Genomic DNA, 22,355 nt, shown 5'->3' on the forward strand with positions numbered 1-22,355 from the left:
GGGTCCAGTGTGTCATCGCACCCTCTATTACCTTTTTGAAAAGTTCAAAAGTGAAACAGAGAAATCAGGGTCCAAAGATATCACAACAGTAGATCAAAGTTTGGAAAGGGATTAACGGCATCTTCAGGAACTGCAGTTTAAAATTCCAATGTATTAAACAAGTCCTTTTTGAAATGGTAATGCCTTGTACCTGAGTAGAAAAGACAATTAAGATAATGTGTTAATTTTCCCCTTGAATCTGACAGTAATATTTTGATCCTGTTAATTATCCAGAGAACAGTAAATGTATATAATATGATAGCTCTGTGCAGAGCTGACATGCTTTCCCTGGTTAAGTAGGCACACTCATCCTATAATTAGCTGCTTGGAATGCAATTTCCATTCCTCCCTGAATACACCCACTAAAAAATAAACCAATGTGGCGTTTCAGGGCTGCTCCAGCCTGGTTTTCCCCCTGGGAAAGTGGCCAATGATTATTTACTAAAACTTATCCTCCTTTCAAAACTATCAGAAAATAGCAATCTGGTTGCTAATGATTTCTGGCAGGTGAGGGTTAATCAATGCCTTCAGATCACCAAAAGACCATGTCATTACAGCCCCAGCATGCTTGCCTTCTCCAAGGGATAAACTTATTGATGTCACTGGCCGAGGATTTTAATGAGAGTTCATTTCAAAAGGGCGACCTTTTAAGTGGGCAAGTCAGTCTACGAGGGGGAGAAATATGGACCCCAAATTATTTTCATAAACTGGCAAATAGGGGTTTTTTTAGCTAATAGTATGAGGTTCAGAACCATACTTTCTTTGGAAAGGAAATTGTGGCTGGTTTAACCGTGCATTTTACAAGATGTTTTATACATGTATTTATTCTTTTAAAACAACACACTCCAACACCTCTCCAGGAAGGCTAATAAAGGAGGTGAGTTCTTCCACTAGGATGGTAGCATGTAGGCTGTTACATAATGGTAATCTACAGCTACCCATTGTATTTAACATGTTCTGTAAAAGCACAAACCATTTCTATCTTGTTTTATTCCTATCACATGTCTGTGATAGGACATGATACAGATCTCCTCCAGTATTTTCAACAAGCATGTTAGGATGGAAATAACACTGGGTCTGGGGTCAGAACATCCAGGTTCAGGTTCTAGCTCGTTCTATTTCTAATCACAGGACCTTGAAAAAAGACACGCAATTTCTCCAGGCGTCAGGTGTCCACTTCTGTGAAGAGGATCATCGGACCATCAAGGAAGTACTTTCTAAAACACTGTACAGGGGTAAGGAATTGCTATTCTTGTCTTTGGATCCCTACGGAGAGGGTCTAGTTTATAACAGATGCTTTCAGATCTGCAGAATAAATAAATGCATGAAGGGATGCATGCATCCGTTCGTTTAATAGTCTTCAGACTTCAGATGAGGCTGGGTAGTAGATAGTTTGAGATCATGCACCCAGGGGAGCCTGCCTGCCTGGGTTTGAATCCCAGCTCTGCTACTGACTCAATGGCTGTGTGACCTTGGGTGAAATTACATAATCTCCCAGTGCCTTAGTTCCTCATCAGCAAAATGGGAGGGTGATAATAGCTCTTCACTGGATTGTTACAAAGGTAAAACGAGTTAATATAAGTTAGTTTCTTGGAGCAATGCCTATATAAGTATGCACTATTATTACTTTCATCATGATGTAGAAAATTTACCAAACAATATACTATGTTCCACACTCGGCACTTAATATTCCAGACCTATTTTTCCTGGGAATATGACACTAATAAGAAAATGTAGCTTCTCCTCTTAAGTTTTGCCTGGACAGGCAGGGCTTCGTGGGTGTATCACCAACCTCTTGGTGGTCATCTGCTCTCCTTTTTCCACTCTCTGTGGCTTAGATCTGCTCATGGGATCCATTGCAAGGAGCACAGGCAAGCCTGGGGCTTAGCTAAGACCAAGGGATTAGGGTTGTGCTGTCTTGATGAATAATGACAACAGTTGAAGTTCAAGTTAAGCAAGCTTTGTCGAGGTTGGGAATAATAGGATCACTGTTTCACAGACCAAACAGTTTGGTTGTTTGTTTTATTTTAATGCCCAAACATGGGCTTGCCCCATGTTCCTGAAGAAGTCCAGCCACTCTCCTGGGGCCCTTTCTTCAATCAAAGCCAAAGCTCCACCTCTTGGGCCAGCGGTCGATGGCCCACCCTCTCCCCTGAGGAAGCCTTAGGGGTATCTTTAGCCCCTCCTCCAGGACCCTGTGCCCATAGGGAAGGAACCCACCATTGACACGCCTAGGATGGCACGTGTCCATTCATGCAGCATTCATTCATTCTCCCTTCATCTGCAACATGCCTGCATTCAAACATCCCTTCCCTCCAGCTTTTGGTCCTTCCATCGCTCATTCATTCACACATTCATTGAATACCTTCTGTGTACCCGGCACCCCTCCAGGCCATGGGGATACAAGAGTGAACTAGAAAAAGTGCCTGTCCATGTCAAGTACACATTGTAACAAGCTCCCAGATGATGCCGATGTGGCTGGACCACAGACTACGCTTTGGGTAACAAGGCACCAGATAGCAGGGTGCTGAATGCCGCACCCTCAAAATGAAAATGCCGTTTCTGAGACGCATGCATCTCTCCAGGTGGTAATCGGTGCAGTAATCGGATCGAAAATTATCAGGCACGGGGAACATTCCCGGTCGCCCGAGTTCACCCTGCCTATTCTTAAACTCTCCTCCCAGGGAGGGGCTATAGAAGGATGCTTTTTCTTGACCCATATTTCTTACTGTAAAACTAAAGACCTTAGCTTGTGATAGAGGACCCAGATGAGGGCATACTTTTAGGACAGAGGGATGTAGCAAGTACTCCTAAAATCACACCCTTCCAGCAGTTCTTTATTCTGCCTCTCAGTGAACATTTATTTTCTCCCGACCCTGTGCCAGGCATTGTACAATCCAGGAATTTAATGGTGAAGAAGGCAGTTCAAACCTCTGTTCCCACAGACCACGGGGAAGCCTGACCTAGCCTGGGGGCTCAGGAAAGCTTTCCTCATGAAAGCAACCCTTGTATTGAGACCTGAATGCTGGGAAGGGTTGAACCAGGCAAAGGGCAGCGTCTGCACAGAGGGCAGAGGATGTGCAAAGGCCCAGTGTGGGAGGAAAGGGAATGTGTTTGAGAAACTGAAAGGCAAGAATGGAGAAGACAGCAGGGATGTGAAGATGGGACTGGAGAGGGTCAAACCAGGCAGATCTTCTTAGGCCCCATTAACGCCTAGGGGCTTCATCCAAAGAGCAGTGAGAAGCCCTTAAAAGGTTTAGAATAGGCCAGACGAACATAATAAGTTACTCTGGCTGTTGCGATTTCAAAGGCCTGGAGGGGACCAGACTAGTTCTAGGGGGTCACTGGGGGCTCCTGCAGTGGTCTGGGCAAAGAACTATGCAGCTGGGGCTAGAGATGGTGCCTGGAATCAAGCAAAGACCTGAGGAAGGGCTGCTCTTGCCCTCAGGCCCATCCTGGGCTGCACCTCCCCCGGGACGCTCTGCCCAGATCAGCTATGCTCCATCCCATCTTCTCCCTTTCAAGGCAGAGACTGGGGCCTTTCACCCTAGCAATTCTCCCTGGAGTCTAGGCCAGCGTTTGGCTCAGCCCTAAGGAACAAGCGATCCAGATAACGAGATAAAACATAGAAATGAAACTGTTGGAGAAACTGCAAAGCAATGAATGAAATGATTGCTGGGTTAGTATAAATCGAATGTGCAAGAGCTGAAAATCCATGGAGTAAAGATGTGATTCAGAGGTGCTGAATTATTAACTGGAAACACATAGGGACTCTTATATAAGAGGCCCTAAAATCCCCAGGAAGCAAACTGGTCTCCCCTAAGCCAAATATGGCCCAGAGGCCTCTTTTGTTAGGCCTGCACGGTGCTCACTAATATAATGATTTTTTTTTTAAATTTTAAAGTTGAAATTAGATGCCAATGTTTAAGAAGAAAATAAAACATTGAGAGATTTTTATATTAAAAACCTGAATTTCCAAATCCTACTGGGGGGGAGGGAGAGCCAAGCTATACCCATCTAGGGCTGCACAACAGGATCTTCCCTCAGCCTGGGCGTGTGTCCTGCTTCCCAGTTACCACAGTCTCCACTGCTCCCTACTGCCTCACAACACAGAGGCTGGTGTCATTTGCTATATGTCATCACACCTGTGCTGTTTTGTTCTTAGAGCAAACAGAACTGTGACCTACTTCTCAGCCCCTTGTCTCTATCCTTGGTTGGAAGATGAAAGCTAGACAGAGACGGTAATGTGTTTCAGCAAAAAAATCAAAGCAAGTAGGTTTCGATGGGAAAGGGAAGAATTTTTTAAGTATCATTTCATATGCAAAGAAAGTATATCAGTCTTATTTTCTCATTTTGGAACCCTGCCTGCACTTGGGTTTGGGACTGCTGATCCAATCCAACTCTCTCATTGTATAGATGCACACATGGGACCCAGAGAGGTGAAGCAACCTGCCAAGGATCACACAGCATTAGAGAGCAGGTTGGGACTAGAACCCGTAGGTGGAGGGTACAAATCAGCAGATGGGAGGAGGGGGGGAAAGGAAAAGGAAAGTGACTGAGAGGTGGGAATAACTGAAGGGCTACCTGGGCAGAGGGGGGTTAAGTGCCTGAGTTAGTGGGTGGAGGGGCAGGAAAAGCTGGAAAAGAGGGAGGGGAGAGAGGAGGGTTCTCAAAAGTCCTGAATCCAAGGTTCTCTCTGGGGAATTAAGACAAAAGTGATGGAGAATGACCAATGTTACTTTGGCAGCAGCAGGAAATACAGTAAGTCCAGCAAGGGTGCCCCTGCAGTAACCATGGTGAAAAACAAGGAGAACCTGCCCAAAACGGTATTTACCAGCACAGACCACCGTAAGTGGATGGGGATGATGAGGAAACTTGATCTAGCTCAAGTCTAACAGGCATGGCCTGGGAAGCCCAGACTCTCTGCCTTTTGCCTCTTTGGGGGTCAGCACTGTCTGTTCACCCTGGGACTCGGGTTGGAACGGACAGAACTGCTGGGACCTCAGTTAAGTTTCTTCTTTCTTGTTCTTGGTCAGGCAGCCTCCTAAAGGGACATTTAAGACATCTAAAGACCAATATTCCTTTTCAAGCAGCTAAATGGTTGGAACAGCCTCCAATGTCATGCGAAACGTGACTTTCTTCACTACCTGGTTAATTTTTAAGTCGAGACATGATCATAAATAATGGAGATAGAGGACCATTTCTGTCACCCATGAGTTTCTCAGTTGAGTTATTATGTTTGAAATTTCAATTTGACAGAGACTAAAACACACAAGCTAAGGGCAACAAACAAAAGGACCTATAAGTTGAAATCAGGACCCAAACGTTTACTGCAGCATTATTCACACTAGGGGACATGGAAGCAACCTAAATGTCCATGGAAGGATGAATGGACAAAGAAAATGTGGTGTATACATGCATTGGAATATTATTCAGTCTTAAAAAGGACGGAAATCTTGCCATTTGAAGCAATGTGGATAAACCTGAAGGACATTATGCTAAGTGAGCCCAGACCACCCGTAACAGTTAACTAACCCTCTCAACTTGTCTTCATAATCCTAACAGCCTATCAAAATGCAAGCATGGTATTTGTATTCAAACTACTGCATGATTCTCAAATTATATCATCCTGCTTATAGTTTAAGATCTAAAGGCGTCAAATAATTTAAGGGATGCTTTCATTACAAAGTGGCATTTGTTTGCAAGTCTCAAATCCCCAAAGATCATTTTTCCCAGAGCCTCCAACTAGGGTACATAGTATATTACTCATGATTACGACCATAGCTCTGGGTTATCAAGAAAGGTTAAAACCCAAGAAAAACAAACAGAAAGAAAACAAAAAGAAAAGAAAGGAATGTGTGACTATCAAAACCTATTGAGAAAAAAATTCCCAGCTCTTAAATCTAAGAGCTAAGGTCATCTCGTCCAAGGTCGAGGTATCTGGAAATTTTACTCCTATGAAACATCTTACTCCCACTGATGCCAGATTAAGGAGGTCTTCTTTACATTATTGCAGATGAATAAACCACTGTTTCATTGTTTCTCAAAGCATTTGTAAGAGTGTGGTGACAGAGGAAATGTCTGCATTTGAAAGGAAGTCTTAAGGGGTTGTGAAATCTCAGGAAGGTTCTTAAATGACCTAACCAGATGTTTTGAAGTCTGATACACCCTTAACCCAAACTGAAATTCATAACAAAGTCAAAAGCAATAGAGTCAAATTGATTCCAAAATGCCTTTTCTAACAAATTTAACTGTTTACACCAAAAGACTTTACTAGGGCCTCATTCCAACTGGGAGAGAGTATACAGTCATGGAAACAATGGGATTCATCATAAAGTTTGAAGAGGAAATGAAACTAAAAATTCGGGTAAGTCCTTAGTGCTGGCTAAATTAAGAATCCACATTTCTGAGGCTGTATGGAATCATGGTTAAGAGCCAGAGCCTATAGCCAGATTGCATTTTGATAGGCTGTTAGGACTAGGACTAGCTCTACCACTAGACTCCTAGCTCTGCCACTTGCTAGCTGGGTGACCTTGCGAAAGTTACTTGACCCCTCTGAGCCTCAGTTTTCTCAACTGTAAAATGGGAATAAAAATGGTACCCACTTCACTGGGATGTTGTATGGATTAAATGAGATAGTAATGTGCCTAGGACATAGTAAATGATCAATAAATTTTACCTATTGGAATTATTATTTTTTTAATATTAGCAATATTATGTAGACAATGAAATGACAGGGAAACTGGGTTTTTTTATATTTAAATGTAAGATATTTAAATTTTAAAAAATATTATTTCAAGGAGGAGGAAGAGAAATAAGGTTGTCTACACCTCTCCACCCAAGAAATAAAACTCCTGAGGTAAAATGTGGTTCCTTTAGTTGGTTTGTTTATTTTGTGGATGGGGAGTTATTTAAATTTGAACGGGTTTGGTTTGGTACACACCATTTGAGACATGCACCAAAAATGTATAGACAGAATCACACAAAATAGTACTGAGTTGCATCCACTCCAGGTCTAGCCCGGGGTTAGAAGGACCGTACAAAGTCTAAAGAACACCAGGCTGGGGCCTGGAGATCTGACTTGCCTGGTTAGTGTGGTACTAACAAGACTGCTAACTTGAAGGGTGACCCTGAAGAATCAAGTCAATTCTGCTCTCTGGATTTCAACTTCCTAGTCCACAAAATGAGTGGGTTGAACTAAATGACCAATAAGGTTTCTTCAGGCTGTAACTGCTTACATGAAGCTGTGGTCTCTGTTCCAGGGAGAGACTTGGCTCTGGACTTGACCTCTGGCAGCACTACGGTTCTGGTCCAAAGCCAGCTACACACTCCATCTACACTGGATGCCTCCTCACTTCCCGCTGTTGGTCTTCAGGGACCCAGGCAAGAGGATGTGAATGGACAGTCCAAACCCATGGCCCCTCTGGGAGAAATCACTCAAGTACGTGCCCTGCTGCTTCCAGCTCAAGTCACAATCCCCGGCACACGCAAAGCCCTGCTTATCCCACTGGAGAGGAGGGTGGGAACCACTTTATTTAAAGCAGAGCTGAAGACATAAATATTCGAGAAGCAATAGCTCCTTATTTTGGAGGACTCTGGAATGAAAGTCCAAGGTAGAAAAACAACACAACAACTGCTAGCATTTCCATTCTGAATAGACAATATATGCCAGGAGCTCTGAAATAAAGATAGTGTGATTCGTTTATTATTCCTTCTCTTTAAAACCTGCATTAATTCTGATTTCTATTTAAATAAGAATGATTAAATTTTATCAGCTGAGATGGAAATATTGTGATAAACACTGGCTCGTGGCCAAACTAATCTCCCAAGCCCACAGCTTACGGCCATTGTCTTGTATAGATATTTGAATGGCAATGGGCTTTTATCAGTATTTCTAAAGGCACTCATTTAATTATGTGGTTGTAAGGATTTTCAAAACCCAAAAGAATACCATCCATACATATTCATTTCTTGGATTAATTCAACATTAACATCAGAAAATATTGTTATTTAAAGGATGCTAGTACTTGTTTTTGCTTTTGCAAAAACTGAGGCATCCCGTTCTGGTTGCAATGGTGTCTTTTAAAACGTTCCATCGAACTGAAACTAGGAAAAAGCAATGCACAGTGAGGTAAGGCTGGAATTTAGAATTATAGGGATTAGAAGGAGGACTCCACAAGTCTTTAACAAAGAATACTTCATAGAGGTTGGACTGTAGCACGGAAAAAAAAAAATCCCTGAACTAGGAAATTTGTACACATGTGCAGATCTTGTCAATCAAATGTAATATATTTGAAAGCCTCAGGAAAAAAAGATTCAAGGGCAGGGGCTGTCTAGGTGTTTCCTGCCCCAAATTTCCATACCCAGAAACTCGAGCGATCTAGATTTCATCACCATAGGGGATACTGCATTTCTTCGAGAACTGATTAAAAGATACAAAAATACACCTGACATGTTTAGCATTAATGTTTCCTCCAAAGTAGGTCTTTATTTTTCAACATTATGATGAATCTGTTTGGGAAGCAAAGACTCACACTCTACCTTAAGCTTGGGATTTCTTCTTGTATCAGGTTGGCTGAACAGGACAACTCCATTCATTGGAACTGAGACCCACATGGTTTGTGTCTGCAGACTCAACACCTACTACCCTTTTTCTCATGTGTCTTTCAATCTGACCAAACCACCAGGCAATTCCTCCTGTGCTGATCATTTGAGGGGAGCCAGGTAGAGATGGGGACTAGATAGGGAGGGGAGGAGAGAGAAGGGGAATGGAAAACGAGCCACTTGTCAATCTTGTTAAGACTGATCTGTTTTTGGGGTTACCAACTGCCCTGGTCTGAGGGGTTTCCTGGGATGAAGAACTTTGAGTGCCAAAACCAGGACAGTCTAGGGAAAGCAGTTGGTCCCCCTATACTATTTATCTTTTGGCTTAAGCTTCCAGGTCAAGCATTCTAAAGGTTCAAACAAGCTGGGAAAGAGGAGACATTTAGATTTGCTTGAAGATTACTGAGAGGACCACCTGTCACAACACAAATGCTAACTAAAATTCATAGAAGACATGTATTTTATAGAATCGGGGAGGTAAAGAGGACTTTAAAAACAATTTCCCTCAGAGCATGCTCAGTAGAACACTAATTCCATGGGATGGAATTTTAGTGAAAAATGGTTTAGAGATCAAATAATGCTACTTAAAAAGGTTCCTTTATTGCAGGACTTATCAGAGCCTTGAATAAGCTAACATTCGTTGTTCATTAACATGTTTGACCACAGAATCCTCTTTCCCAAGGAGCATCTTAGGATAGCAGTATTTGGAAGATCCTACTTTAGGAAGCACCGCCCTAGGCCAAACTCCTCATTTTAAAGATGGAGAATAATACTCTGGTTTGTCTAGTTACAGGCAAGGCTGGTGCTACAGCAGTTTTTCAGACTTTAATGTGCATAAGAATCACCTGGGCCTCTTGTTAACCTGCACGTTCTGATTCCACAGGTCTAAGGTGGGGCCTGAGATTCTGCATTTTTCACAAGCTCTCAGGTGATGTTCACGCTGCTGGTCTGTGGACCACACTTTCAATAGAGAAGCAAGTCTCCTAAGTTTATGCTTGTCCCACTGCCTTGTAGCCTCTTTGCGAGTGGAACTAACTAATTCTCCTATCAAAGCAGCATCCTTGCCTTATTCTGGTTTCATTTGCTGAGTTGATATCTCCACTTCTTCAAAGCTACTCCCTGTAGTAATAGGACGCATCGAGATTAAGGAAGTATTTCCTGGACCCTACAATATATTTTCTTTTTGCTCTATTATAAATTAGAAACAGATAAAGCTTGTCACTAAGTGGTTTATTTGGAGGTCCTATACAGAAATTTAGATCAAAAGTTATTTGAAATCATTGTTTAACTGAGTCAAATCAACAAAGGACACTTTCCATGACCATTTCCAGGTATTTTTTAATTGTTCTTGGAAAAACATGGTATGCATCTAACCAAAAGGTGCCCAGTAATTGTGCAACTAACTGGCTATTGCCATAATATGAATAGACAGTGACCAGCAGATGCTCACTCAGCATGCAGATTTTATACCACAAGTACCCACCCTGATACTTCAAAAGCTTTTGTACCTGCATGTGTACAATCCTCACATTATTGCATCATATTGTTGATGTTGCCAGGAAAAATCAGCTTATTTAGATGGTATCTATATAACAGCCATATGCCTTGTCAATGTAGGGCAGGGGAGGGATGGGTAAGGAGGAATGATCCAAAAGGAAGAAAAATGACTTGCTTATTGACGAAATGTTTACTTTGCAACAAATAGTTGTGACATAGTTCAAAGGACAGATGATGTCTGTATCTTCATGACACTGAGGCCAACCACAGGTAAACAGAGCATGCTGGGTGGTAAGCGGTTAGAATACTATTCCTGTTTACAGGCCAGCCTCTCCCCACAAAAAGCTGATCTCAGACATTTCACCCAACCTGGCCAGTCACCCCAGAGATCTCAGCCAGAAGGGACTGAACTTCCCAGGATCCAGAGGACTGAAGGGAGAAGGGAAGGCAGATTCTACTGCCTGGAGACTCAGCCCCTGGACACGAGAAGCAGATCCTAAGTCCAGACTGAAGGCTGGGGAGCCTTCACCTAACTTTTAGTTCCCATGCAGAGCGGGACCTCAAAGTCCCCACATTCAAGCTCTATCTTTGCTGCCCACTAGCTAATGCGTCATTTTTGGTCTCCTCCCTGTGAAGTGGGAAGTAGCAGTCAGTGTCTCACAGAGTTAGGAAGGTTAACTGAGAAAATTGCATATATTACTTTGCATGTATTCCAGGGCAGACGTTGACAAAGCTGAGCTATAGTTTTTTGGTTTAGGTTTTTTTTTCTTTAATTACAGTAAGGAACTTGAGATCTACCTTCTTAAATGTTTTTTTTAGATTTATTTTATTTATTTATTTATTTTTGGCTGCGTTGGGTCTTCGTTGCTGCGCACGGGCTTTCTCTAGTTGCGGCGAGTGGGGGCTACTCTTCGTTGCGGTGCGTGGGCTTCTCATCGCGGTGGCTTCTCTTGTTGCAGAGCACGGGCTCTAGGCGCACGGGCTTCAGTAGTTGTGGCCCATGGGCTTAGATGCTCCTCGGCATGTGGGATCTTCCCAGACCAGGGCTCAAACCTGTGTCCCCTGCATTGGCAGGTGGATTCTTAACCACTGCGCCACCAGGGAAGCCCCCTTCTTAAGGTTTTAATACAGAATTGTTCACTGAGTTATGTTTTAACAGTCAAACTTACATCCCATTTTGCTGGTTTCATACATTCTGATCATACATTTGTGCACACATTACATGGGTTCCAACTAAGCACCAGCCTTGTGAAACACTGGGAAGTCAAGGTGAAGAAGACACTAGCCCTGCCCTCAAGGATCTCTTGTGGGTTCTTAGGGAGGTTGACACTGAAATCAACAATTGTGATACAGCAGCATGACTTGCATTGGGAGGAAATGGGGTGGTGGGAGTGGGGGAGCATCTCACCAACCCCTGCAGGGGAGCAGTGGGGAGGAGTCACGGAAGAGTGAGGAAAGATGTCCCAGAGGAGGAAGCTCTCTGATCCCTCCTCTGTCTCCTTGGCTGGCTCTTCTCCCAATGCCTGAAGCTACGCACAGATCCCAACCCGATCCCTTCTCTTCTCAACCTCGCGCTCCCAAATGATAGCATCTCTTGTTCCACGTCTATGCTGCTGACCATCAGGTCTGCATTTCCCACCTTGACTTTCCTCCCAAAGCTCAGATTTGATGACCTATGTGCCAGCTGGGTTCTCCAGAAAGGAGTAATGTCTATGAAAGATAAAAGTGGATGCGTTATTTAGTCATTGCTGTGTAACAAATTACCCCATAGTTACTGTGGGTCAAGAATATGGCACAAGTTAACTAGGTACTTCTGACTCAAGGTCTCTCACAAGGCTGCAATCAGTGTCAGCTGAAACTCTGGTCTTATCTAAATGGAAATGGAGAAGGATTTGCTTCCAAGATCACTTACATGGTTGTTGACAGAATTCAGTTCCTTGAAGGTTATTGATCTGAGGCCCTCAGGTGACTATTGGCTGGAGTCTACCCTAAATTTCTTGCCTTTCCATAGGGCAGCTCACAATATGGCAGCCTGCTTCATCAGAGTGAGCAAATGGGGGAGAGAGCAAGAGAGTCCTAGGGAGACCAAAGTCACAGAAATGACTTCCCATCGTTTTTTGGCTGATTTCCATTTATTAAAAGTGAGTCATTAGGTCTAGCCAATAGCCAAGGAGAGGAGATTACACAAGGGCGTGAATGCTGGGAGACTGGGAATCATTGGGAACCATCTTAGAAGGGAGACTGGTACAAAGGAGGAAGTAAGATTGGACCACAATGCAGAGCTGATACCAGTGAAATGAAAAGTGGGGAGGAAGCAGGATTAGGAAGAAAGAGCCTCAGAACATAATGTTCATCCGATAAAGTCTTAACCAATTCAACAGGAAGCTCCAGAACAATGGTTGCCGTTGGTGGAGCTCTGCATTGGGCAAAAATGGCCAAGACCTAGGGACTGCCTAGGAAGAGCATGGTCTTGGCTGAAAGCTGAGGTGGATTCTGAAGGCCAACAAATAGAGGCTGTGAAGTAACTGCCTTCCTTGTAGCTGAATGGCAAGTTCTTTCTGGAAGGGAGATGTGAGTGGCACACCTTCGAGGCCCCCATCTCCACAGCATGTAGATCAATGTTTTGTACAATCTAGGCACTCATCAAATGCTTCCACCAAATTATCAAGTGCATAAATTATTAATGATGCTTATTTAAAATATCAATTATTTATTATTTATGCGAGAGGAATATTCATAATCACATTGAGACAGCAGCCAATTGATGAACCAGTTATGCAGTCAGCTAACAGGGCTGTCTAATCCTTTGCTGCATCTTCAAAAGTTGAGTTCTTTCCTGCTTCCTCCAAACGACCTCGGCTTTGTGCATACAGCCTTAGAAAAGAGGCCTATGTGGACCAAGGTAGTTCTAGATCAATGGGTCTCTCTGACTCTTGGTTTTACAAGCTTTCCACTGAGAACAGAAATGCCCCAAAGTGCTGATGGTTGGATTGTGATCATTCATCCCACCTGTGGGAAGGACTTCACACACCTTTAAACCCCAGGAGAACATATATTATTAAATCTGTCCTCCTCCATCAGGTCTTCTCCACTAAAGGCTTGCTAAATAAAGGTACCATTTAGCCAAACCAATCTTCACATGCCATATCCTGGGGCACCCTCTCTAGTGAAGTGTAACTATGTTGTAATATTTTGTGAATATCTGTTTAATGTTAGTTGCTCTTCTAGACTATAAGCTCCACGAGGGTAAGCACAATGCTTTGGATCTCCAACATCTAGTACTGGTCTGGCAAAAATGTAGGGACTCAATGAATGAATGAATAGTGAGATGCATGCCTCTTTGATCTGTTTTGGGAAATCTAGATTTTCAGGCATCAAACTTGGTCTGGGAAGGAGGTGCCCTTGTATTCCCATGCTCCTTGTGAGGCCAGACAGAAAAAAGCTCATCTAACTCCCGGGCTCTGGAACAATGTGCCCAGTTTGGTCAAGTTAATGGTCAGGTTACATTTTGTTGCAGTTTTGCATGTTGAAAAGCTTTCTAAAATATATTCATCTAGCTATCCTGTCAACCGATACTCATTAAGCACCTACTGCATACCAATCTAAGCGATTTATGGCTGTTGACTGACCGTCTCTTTTTTACCTACTTATCCATGTATTCTCCTTCTCACTTTTATGTGCTTTATCCATCCGTATATCCATTCATTTATTTATGCACACTTTACCTTATTCCAATATGTATTGGAGGTGGTTTACAGAGATTCACGTAATATACCACTGTAATATAAATTATGAGTAGGTGAAAAGGAAAAGGAAAAAGCATAAGCTCATTATGTATGGACTGAATCACTAATCACTCGAACTCTTACTGGCAAAGAAAGTGAGGGACTGGACTCTACGGATCACAGCAGGTGCTCAGGCGTAAGATACTGGGGCAGATCTACCATAAAAAGTTCTCTGTGGAGAGTCTTCTTCATTTAACCATGGGAATAAATCTTTCTCATGCTTGTGTGTGTTTTAAAGGGCTTTGAAAAAAAAAAAAAAAAAGGGCTTTGAAGATTTCAGGTAGCTCATTCATTCATTCTTTTTTGTTGTTTTTGTTGTTCTTGTGTTTACTGAGTACTTACTAAGTGCTGGGCACCATGCTAAGTATCATGGTCTAAGAAAAAGGGTGCTGAGTGCATGTGATTTTACTGTTAGGCTCCAGGTCTGAGAGTTTTAAGTCCTGAGTTCTCTCATGGCCCTGGGGTTGCTTTATTGTGTGGCTTGGCTGAGTCTATCCCAGTCTCTGGACCTTGATGTCTTCATGTGAAAATGATGGACTAAGTGAATAGTCTTAACTAGATCTAAAATTAAGTACTATAGCACAGGCTGGATTGAAGCAAATCAATTCAGCAATTCTTTTGGTCCCATCGCATTCCTCAGCATAGCTTGAGAAAACTGACTCCTGCTCAATGACTCCTGGAAGCCGTATTTTTAGCATTTTATCCTCAGCTGGCATGCACATCACATGGAAGTGTTCCTAAACCCCAAAGTGATGTTACCTAATGAACCCTTTCAAAACATTGTGACCTAAAGAATAGGTGCTTCTATCATGGACGTGAACTCTCAGAATACACAAGGATTTAAATGCCAACATCCTATATTAAAAAAAATAAAATAAGCAGCGCTAACTGAGATTTGCAGACCGGGCACTCTTCTAAACATGTCCTAATGCATCATCTCATTTAATTCTGGCAAAGCCCTATGAGACAAGTTTTCATTATTGCCCCCATTTTACTGAGAAGGAAACTATGGAGCAAGAAGGATAAGCATGATAACTTATGTCGCAGACCGGAGATGTGAGCCCAGGAAGTTGGACTCCAGATCCAGGCTCTTCCCTCTCACTTGACCACACCTCCTTCCAAAGACTCATACCTGTAGCCCTTAGGTGCTCTGTTAGCTTGTGGCCTAATTTTTAAAAATGCCTTATTACCTATAATCTGTTTCTGATGCTTCTAGCTAAGAAAATAATCTCAATGTAAACAAACATGAGAGATTCTTTTCAGAACGGATTTCCAACTCCAATAACGTAATTTTGATTCTCAACAATAAAGTGCATAAAGATACTTTTACTCTAAACCTAGAGCTGGCAAACTTTTTCTGTGAAAGGCAAATGGTAAATCTTTTAGACCCTAGAGGCCATAAGCTCCTCAACTCTGCTATTAGAGTGAGAAAGCGGCCAATATTTAAACACGTGATCATGGCCATATTCCAATAAAACTTTGTTTATGGATACTAAGTTTTGAATTTAACATAATTGTTATGTGTCATGAAGTACTGTTTTTCTGATTTTTTTACAACCATTGAAAAATGTGAAAACCGTTCTTACCTTGGAGGATGAACAAAAACAGGCAGAAAGCTGGATCCAGCCCATTGGCTACTGTTTGCCAATCCCCGCTCTAAACTGCTCACTGACATCTGATTCAACCTTTGGGAACAAACAAGGTTTTTCTTAAAAGAAAAATAAAACCACTATACGCTCGGTTTTCTAATTTCTTTGCAATATGAATCTATGTTTTCTTGGTCAAAGTTTGTCCTATTTTCCTAGAGATTTAAAATTCTACATCAATAAATATTTAACCATCAAGAAAGTTAAATTTCCCTTCTACTTTGGCCGTCAGTAAGTGGAGGTCAGGACCGTTGTCTCTACCTGCTACGAAATTCAAGCCCAAGACAGAGTAAAGTATATTCCCAAATATCTACAAATGCACGCATGAAATATAGGTGTATTTTAAAGAATAACCTAACAGAAAGTACTTTAAATTTCACAGCCACTGCTAATGCAGGCAGCTAATCCTATTTACATTCATATTAGCCTTGGTATCTTTTTCCCTAAGATTTACCTATTTGTATGCTTGCATGAGTTAAACTGCCTTTTGCATGATATCAGTACTTTTGTAATTTAAATCTATAAAAGGCAATTTCCTTTAAATATACTTCCTAACAGTGGGTGAAAGAGGCACCAAAGTTATTTGAGGGCTGTACACCTCGGTGAACATGCGCGCTGAACTCCAGGCAATATGCAGAATGTGGGAATTAATCTTATACTGTAGGAACGGAACAGAAAATAAAATCAAAGCTGAGAAAGAAACAGCCTTTGAAAAGGATCACTTTGCCGTTATCGAAGGAAATGGTGTGTTTTAGAATTGGTATTTAGACAGGTAAAACTTTCTCCCTTTCTGCAAGAGTGGTGAAGACTGTTTGCTTTCTTCATTGTGATATTTTTACATCCCAAATAACTTTAGCCACCTGGTAAGCAAGTTTTACGATTTAATGTTGGTGTTGGCTGATAAACAGAACATGGTTGACAATTTGGTGGCCAGGGTCAATTTTAAGGTGTCCATTGTGACTCCCCATGGAACATGGGAAGCAGTATAAGTGGGTACGTATTGAGGGGCTAGGGGTGAGACTCCAAAGATACAGAACAAACTGTATCTAGTTGGAGCTACATTGTTTTCTTCATATAATTCCTATGAAATGTTCACTCTCACCATCTCCAGTTGACATACATGAGATGCAAGTAGGTTAATGTATAATCTTGCCCCAAAGAAATAGTTTCTTCCAATATGTAGGGCACACACATCAACATGCTTCTTTTCTAAGCAGGGCTGGGATTTTTTTAGCAAAATTCACTGGGGGTGGGAGGGCAGAAGGTGAAATCCGAGGGGAGGGAGTTCCAGATGCATGCCCTCACTTCTGGTTACGTTAAGCATGTCCACCCAGGAGAACTGGCCCTCGGGTTCACTTCCTCTGACGCTGGTCAGGGCACGTTTCCCAGAACTCACCAGGTCATGGGCTTGAAGGAACCGATAGCAAATTTCAGTCTCATGTAGAAAGTCTTCCCACAATGAAGCCAGGAAAAGACAGAGTTCCAAACTGTGCATCCAAGGCAGTGGGGCTGGTCAGACTTGGGGCCTGAGACCTGCACAGAATTAGCCCCCAGCTTCAGATGCACCTCAGGAAGGGAATGTCTCTCCATTTAATCCTAAACTTCGTGCTATTCGCCCTTCTCCAACTGTAATGTCTACAGAACACCATGTATCTGGATGGAAATGGGGCATTTTGTTCACTACCCAGATAATTACACAAAGCTTCAGCCACTGGTTCATGACTCCTGAAGAACCCTCATGCACACAAGTACACACACACACACACACACACACACACACACACACACACACACTCAACCAAAATCCACCACCCTGAAAGGGGCCATTATAAATGTTTCATGTGAAACTTTCAAAACCCATCAGACTCACCAGAGTTTTCAAATTAACTCCCTTATTGCCCAAGGGATCGCTCTGAAAGAGATTTCTCCAGCCTCAAATCTCCTCAAGAAAATTCTGAATTTGAAACAGAATGCAAATAATGCGTTTTGACTCCCTAATCAACAAATGGGATCAACTTGAATTGATTAAGAACCTTTGAAATTAGCTGTCTTTAATTCTCTCCATGGCCTGCTGCTGGTACTCTGAAGATAGGAGGGCTGTGTGTGTGTGTGTGCGTGTGTGTGTGTGTGTGTGTGTGTTTGGGCTGAAGTTGGAAAGTTTGGTCTCATTTTTTTTCAGAGCTCATATAATGGTCTTTTCTTAAAAAAACACTTTTTAAAAAATTTTAATGGTGACACAACTCTAAGAAAGAAAGCATTCACCTGGTGCAATTATATGGCTTTTCATGCAGTGCATTTCCAAGAGTTGGCTGCATGAAACCTGCACAACTTTACTGAAACAAACAAAAATCATAAAATCTGAAATGAATGTATAAATAATATGCAACTGTCTAGACAGTATAGGTCACTTGCAAAGAGAGCAGGTCGGGAAAAAATTGCCCATCAGTCAGACAACCATAACTGATTCTGATGCTAAATAATGGTGGAGATATTCAGCATTCTCTCTATGCGAAAGGCTTCGCTGAGCATTCTGCTCTTCCCGAGCCAGTGGTCTTCTGCTTATCTAGTGCTTTAGGCAGCCTTTGGAAAATGCACTTGCTATTTAAACATTAAAATTAATGCCCAAAGAATAGCAGTTGAGCAAGGCGGGGGGGGGGGGTGGGGGGTGGGGGGGAGGGGTTGCCACTGACCTGTGTGATTGGCCTTTGGTAAAGCAAAAATAGCCCTTCTAGATCAACAATATGAGATTTCCATACCCACAGAATCTTAAACAGATGTAGTTATGGAAACTTTAGGCTAGCAAAAGACCCAAACACACACACTCAAATTTCATGGAACTTTTTTACTCTCCAGTAATAACGTGTAAGAATAGATTCAGGTACTTAAATCGTGTACTTCTTTTTTTTTTTTTTAATTAATTAATTTATTTATTTATTTTTGGTTGTGTTGGGTCTTCCTTTCTGTGCGAGGGCTTTCTCTAGTGGCGGCGAGCGGGGGCCACTCTTCATCGTGGGGCGCGGGCCTCTCACTGTCACGGCCTCCCCCGTTGCGGAGCACAGGCTCCAGACGCGCAGGCTCAGTAGTCGTGGCTCACGGGCCTAGTTGCTCCGCGGCATGTGGGATCTTCCCAGACCAGGGCTCGAACCTGTGTCCCCTGCACTGGCAGGCAGATTCTCAACCACTGCGCCACCAGGGAAGCCCTCATGTACTTTTTAAAATTTTATAATAATCTGTGTACATAGCAAAAAAAAAAAAAAAAAAAAAAAGGCTTGAAACGCAACCAAATGCGTTAAATAATGATTGCGGGTTTTTAGCACCCTAGAATGTGATAATCTCAGCAGTCACAGAGCAGAGCGATGGCTGCTACCATCACTGCCCCCCCAAACTATGAACACAGGTGAGGCTCATCAGTTTGTGCCTAGGGGTGGGCGTTACCAACGAGCTGGCTCTGCAGCCCGATGGGCCCACATGCCCTTTACGAGAGGAACCCAAAGTGAGGCTACCATGAATTAGGCCCAATGCCTGCAGGAGGAAAGATCCCTGCTCACCTTGCCAGGGAGGAAGTGGGTGGGCAGACAGGTGTCGGCCCTGCTCTGAGCTGAGCCACCATACTGGCCAAATGGGTGAAACCCTTAGGGAAGACGATGATAATAAAATAAGAAGAGTAACAGCCGCCATTTATGGAGCGCTTACTAAATGTCAGACACTGAGCAATCGTAAAGTCCTGAGTCTGGAGGACTGTCCCATTCAACCCTCACCACAATCCTAGGGAGCTGCTCTGATTTATTATCCTTATTTTACGTCGGAGAAACTCGAGGCTCAGAAAGAGCAAATAACTTGCCTGAAGCCGAACAGGAATAAGTGGCTGAGTGCAAGTTTGATTCCAGGTTCCTTTAAAGCCAAGCTCACCTCTTCCCCCGCGTGACCTTTTGCCTCTCCGGCTGCCCCCCCTCGGGGCCGACTTTGCCAGGAGATGCTGCGGGCACCGCGCCCCTGGGGCCCATAGCACGAGAACGTCTGCTTCTTGCAAGAAGCAAGATGCACACTTTCACTGTGTTGGCATAAAGGCAAATGAAATCCAGACCTGTTTCTATTTCTCTTCTACGCAAGCAGTCGTAAAATCTCATTTTCTTTTCTTTTATTTTAATTAAAAAGGGGCCACGGACGGCAATGTTGGCGCTTGAGCAGAAGAGACTTCCCCGGCCCTCTGCTTCGCATACCTGGCCAAGCTGAAGAGAAGGGCGGTGGCCGCTCCGGAGGGATTCTGGTCCCCTGGTCCCGAAGCCGCGGAGGGGAGGGCGACGCTGCGTCGGCAAAGCCCGGCGAGTGGGCGCGGTCGGGCGCTGGGGCCCTCGCTCCGCTCCGGGACTCCTCCGAGGCCTGCGGGGACGCGGCGGCCTGCTGCGCCCTGGCCTGGAGCGATCTCTCTCTCTCTCGGAGTGTCGGGGACCCTCCTGCCGCTGGAGGCCTCCACGCGCAACGCGACTCGGAAGCGTCCTTGCAGCAGCCGCTCTGGCTGCCGGGTCGCGGCCACCGGCGCCCCGTGAGCCCGGGCCTCTGCTCGCTGGTGTATGAGACGCCCTTCGACGCCCAGGCCAGCCCCCACCAGGCCCGCTGCCGCTACCTGCAGCCCCGCTGGGCCGACTTCCTGGACCGGATCCCGGATGTGGGCTTCGTGGGCCGCTGGTGGCTGCCGGGGTCCCGGATGCGCGACTGCGACCTCAAGGCCCAGGAGTTCCTGCACCTGCCGGCACATCTGCGCGCCGTCGGGCCCCGCCAGCTGTACCCGGAGGCCAACGAGCGTCTCTTCGACGAGGAGAAGCCCAAGCCTGTGGTGCTCACCGCCGATCACGTGGACCAGGCGCTGTGGGAGGCGCAGGTCTTGCAGCAGGAGAAGAAAGACCAGGTCGCCCTGAGCCAGGCTGACCCGCTGGTGCCATCGGAGGTCGCGAGATGAAACCCAGTCCGGCCTGGGTCCGGACCGGGCTCCGAACCCCGGCAGACGGCTGGCCTGGGATTGTGCAGTTGGTGTGTGCGAGCCTCAGATGCAGAGGAATGGAAATAAATTATGTGCAGCGTTCTCTCCCTGGGATTTCACAAAACTGGGGGCCTCTGTCTCACCTGTTCCTTGTGAGCTGAAGCTAATTCATAGAGCCTCCTTGGTCTGGGAGTTGGGGAGAGCAGAGCGACATGCCATGTCATGTTTATCACTGCCAGAGTTAGTAAGGAGCCTCCGACAGAAATAAGCCTTTTTCACTGGGTTTCAACTGTTATCATAGTTGTTAGGTGACTCCCAAACTCTCCTAAGAAACTTCAACTTTTCATTTTAGATTTTGAACTGAAATGTTTAGCCCCTATTTCCATGAATAACACGTTTTGTTTTATTTTTAAATAATTGTAGTCTCAGAGGAAACTGGAAAAACAATAGAGACATCCTGGGTACCCTTCACCCAGCTTCCCCCAAATGGTAGCATCTTGTATGAGCAGTACCAAACCAGGAGATTGACATTGGGATGACTCTTTGGATGTTTCAGGGAGACTTTTCTTTGCAAAAACAACCTGCTTTTACCATATGTGTATTGATAGTGATGTTAAAGTGACTTGGAGGGATAATGCATTTTCTGATCTGGAAATCAATATGGAATCATAGCTTCTGGTTACGTTATACTTCAGTGACCCTGAAAACACAGAATCCTATGGAAAGGAATATGTTGGTGGACATAGCTGGGTGATAATCATAGTTTTAAAATGTTAGATGAATGAGACTACCTCTGTCACCAACGTGGCCTGTGGCTGGTTAATAAACCAAGAGATGAAACAACAACAAAAGGGGACCATGAAGACAAAAGTGCTTAGAACCCATGAAAGTCACAAAGCCGCCCAACACCCACTAGGTCCTAGAGCTCTTTTGCAGCCCATCTTCACACTTTACCTCGAGGGGAACTGAGGCAGGGAGAAGTCCTAGGTCATCCAGCCAGTGAATATTAAACCTGGACCCTGGATCATCCCATATCAGTTCTGAGCCATTTCTGTATCAGAAATGAGTCAGAAACCAAGATGCTTCTTCTTGGTCCTTCTCCTGTTTTTCCACTGAGAGTAGGTAAGTGTGTCCATCTAAGATGGCATTTGATTGGCTTTTGTGTTTTGCTATTCAATATCTCACAGTTACTGTCTTTTGTGCCTTTTTAAATAATGTACAAGTGAGAAATGCAATGACTCTGGGTGGTTCTTTCCTCGAGGAAAGTTTCTTTTCTTTTATATTAAATACAACCCTGTACGTGAAAGGGTCCTGAGAAGGTTAAAAAGTGCTTATAGAGCTGAAAGAGATTACTATGGAGAAAGCGTTTATCAGGCTGGATGTTTAGAACTGAAAAGTGAAATCTCCTTTAAAAACTGCCAGCGGGGGCTTCCCTGGTGGCGCAGTGGTTAAGAATCCGCCTGCTAATGCAGGGGGCACGGGTTTGATCCCTAATCTGGGAAGATCCCACATGCCGCGGAGCAACTAAGTCTGTGCGCCACAACTACTGAGCCTGCACTCTAGAGCCCACGAGCCACAACTACTGAGCTCGCACGCCTAGAGCCCGTGCTCCGCAGCAAGAGAAGCCACCACAATGAGAAGCCTGTGCACCGCAAAGAAGAGTAGCCCCCGCTCACTGCAACTAGAGAAAGCCTGTGCACAGCAACGAAGACCCAACACAGCCAAAAATAAAAACAAATAAATACAGTAAACAACACCAAAAAAACTGCCAGCAGACATTCTGGAACACCGATCTCAGTCATCTAC

At 44.0% G+C, this 22,355-nt stretch overlaps 1 pseudogene across 1 annotated transcript; it reads left to right on the plus strand.

Moving 5' to 3' along the window:
• The first annotated feature begins 4,832 nt into the window (after nucleotides 1–4,832).
• On the plus strand, nucleotides 4,833–22,131 carry LOC309648387 (mitochondrial import inner membrane translocase subunit Tim29-like; annotated as a pseudogene). Its single transcript has 4 exons — nucleotides 4,833–4,887; nucleotides 7,302–7,480; nucleotides 18,913–18,968; nucleotides 19,727–22,131. The product of its transcript is annotated as a mitochondrial import inner membrane translocase subunit Tim29-like (transcript).
• Nucleotides 22,132–22,355: the final 224 nt, after the last annotated feature.

Source organism: Balaenoptera physalus (genome assembly GCF_965194825.1).
Source record: "Balaenoptera physalus genome assembly, chromosome: 19".
NCBI lineage: Eukaryota > Metazoa > Chordata > Mammalia > Artiodactyla > Balaenopteridae > Balaenoptera > Balaenoptera physalus.